This window comes from Bison bison, unplaced genomic scaffold (assembly GCF_000754665.1).
Source record: "Bison bison bison isolate TAMUID 2011002044 unplaced genomic scaffold, Bison_UMD1.0 scf7180017864146, whole genome shotgun sequence".
NCBI lineage: Eukaryota > Metazoa > Chordata > Mammalia > Artiodactyla > Bovidae > Bison > Bison bison.
Genome location: NW_011494718.1, coordinates 4,790,332 through 4,793,021, shown reverse-complemented (window position 1 = coordinate 4,793,021; position 2,690 = coordinate 4,790,332).

Sequence of the window (2,690 nt, the reverse complement as noted above, 5' to 3'; positions counted from 1 at the left end):
GTGCAGAGCCGAGTCTGGCTGGAGTGCTTGCAGTGCGGCAGTGGGCGTGCTGTGGAATACAGATTGCCCCCGAGCCTTGGGGGCTTTGCTTGTCAAGTGGCAGGGCCTGGCTCGGGCAGCCCAATATCCGGCTGTCAACAGCCCGCAGGCCTGTTTGCAGCATGGCCAGGGTCCTGTTTGGTGATTTGACAAGAGTCCCAGGCTCTCCTGGCACATCAGAATTCAGGGTTTGGTGCTGCCAGCGTGGGCTGGCTGCTTCTGGAGGCTGGGGTGTTCTCCGCCATGGATCAGCTGCTGGCAGAGCTCAGGAGAGGCAGCTGGAAGGTCCCTGAAATGCCTCCGCTTCCTGCCCTCCATCCTCAGGCCCTCCCTCCATTACTCACAGGAAGACATGACAAGATGTTCCAAGATACTGTCTTGGAGAAGGGCTGAAACACACGCCAGATTCTGACAAAGATAAGAAAAACAAGAGCTTATAGAAAATAGATTCATCTGATTTTTTGAACAATCACACCTCTTTAATAATAATTAGTCACATCGTTGTGGGACCCAGTCTAAAAAACACTGAGTCAGCTGAGATGCCTCATATATTTCCCCTTTGATCCAGCTCCCATGCTTCTGTGTGAGCAATTTGTGAGAGGAGGCACATGGACTCAGTGTGAAGGGCTGCTGTTCATTTGCATCCCACTCAGTAAAATCATAAGCAGGGGAAGTGCCTCTCCTCCTTGATCCCATCGCTTTCCTGTGTCCTTATTCTGCTAACACCTCCATCTTCTCTCCATTCACCTGGATCATCCTGCCCCCTCTTCCTTCACCTTCCTTCCTAGGTCAGATCCCTCCATGCCCCTCAGCTCACACCAGGCAAAATCCCAACCTGGGCACACAGAATCCCTCACAACCTTGGCCTTTGTTCTAGTTCGGAGGCTGAGCACTCGGGGAAATGGACATTCCTGGGTGGGCGGGGCCAGCCCAAGTTCACGGCCCCACCTCCCCTGGGCCCTCAGCCACTTTTACTTGTTCTTGAACAGCTCCCGCCTCTGTGCCCCAGGTGACCACTCTGAGCTTCCAACTCTCTCATCAAGGTTCCTGCTCAACCTTGAGTGTCTCAAACTTGACTGCAACTTCAAGGTCACCAGGTTCATTGTCTCTCAAATTCCCACCTCCCTCCTATGAACACCTCCATCTGCACGGCCATCTACACCTTCAGTCTCAGAGACATGGCCCTCTTTCTGTGCTATTTCTTCTCCACCTTGATGACCACTGACAGACGGTGAGAGTTATCCCCTCTGTTTCATTTTTGTCAAGTCTCTTTCTTCAAATCCCTTGAAGCTTCTACATATGCAGGAGGCAGACTTCATTTTATTGGGCTTCACTTTAGTGCACTTCGCAGATAATCACATCTTTACAAATGAAAGGTCTGCGACAATCTGGCAGCCAGCAAGTCTGTGGGCACCATTTTTCCAACAGCTTTTCCTCACTTCCTGTGTCTGGGTCACATGTTGGCAATTCTCAAAATATTTCAAATGTTCTCATTCTCCGTACCTGAGTCTCGTGGGCCATGTCTTCCTCTAGTTACTTCTCAACATACTTTCTCCCCTTCTCTTGCAAACATCTTGCTGTCTACACATCCATTCATTCCCAGCTCTTTGTACTCTGCTTCTGTCCACAGCCCACTACCAAACTCAAGTCCTTTCCTTACTAGAACTTTCTGAGGCCTTTGAGAATACGGGTTATCCTTTGAAGCTTTGTGATCCCTTACATCTGTTTTCCCCTTCCTCTGACAAGGGTTCCTCTCCCACTGCCTGTCCCAGGTACCTGGCTATTCTCTGGGAATCTGTTTTGAATACCTCTTGCCTTCCATACACACCTCTGTCGAAGCTCATCCTCTCTTGTGGGATGTGCAGATAACTTTCATTCCCTCTTTCTAACCCAGACCTTTATCCCCAGCTTCTCCCATAGGCACAATATTAATCCAGCATTTTTAAAAGGGCAATTGGGACACTTCCCTGCACCTGAGCTTCTGCTCTAAGTCAACCAGGGCTGTCTCAACTTTCCCCTCTTGCCCTGTCTTCCTCCTCCACTGCCCACTCATCTCTTCACTTGGCTGTCTGTTACTCATTCTTTAAGACCAAATATGTTGCCTTCTCTTCACTCACCTTCCACAACCATCTTGTATGTGTTCCCATAATACCCTGAGTCTGTCCCCACCGCTGTGGCATAGAAGTCTGTCCCCCAAATTGACACTTAAAGTCCTAACTCCCAGTACCTTGGAATGTGACCTTTGGATCATTACACATGTGATTAGTTAAGGTGAAGTCATACTAATCCAATATAACTAGTGACCTTATAAAAAGGGGAACTTTGGACGTGCACACACACACACATGGAGTATGCTGTGTGAACATGAAGGTTGGAATTGGGATGATGCTTCTAGAAGCCAAGGAAAGCCATAGATGGCCAGCAAACCACCAGAAGCTAGGGGAGAGGCATGAAGCAGATTCTTTCTCACAGGTTCAGAAGGAAGCAACCCTGTCAACACCTGGATCTCACACTTCTAGCCTCCAGAACTTTGAGACTGTAAATTTCATTGCTAAGCCACCAGTTTTGGGACTTTCCTATGGAGCCTAGAACTACATGCCACTGTCACACTGCTGCGAGCGTGTTCTCAGTCACTCAGTCGCGTCTGACTC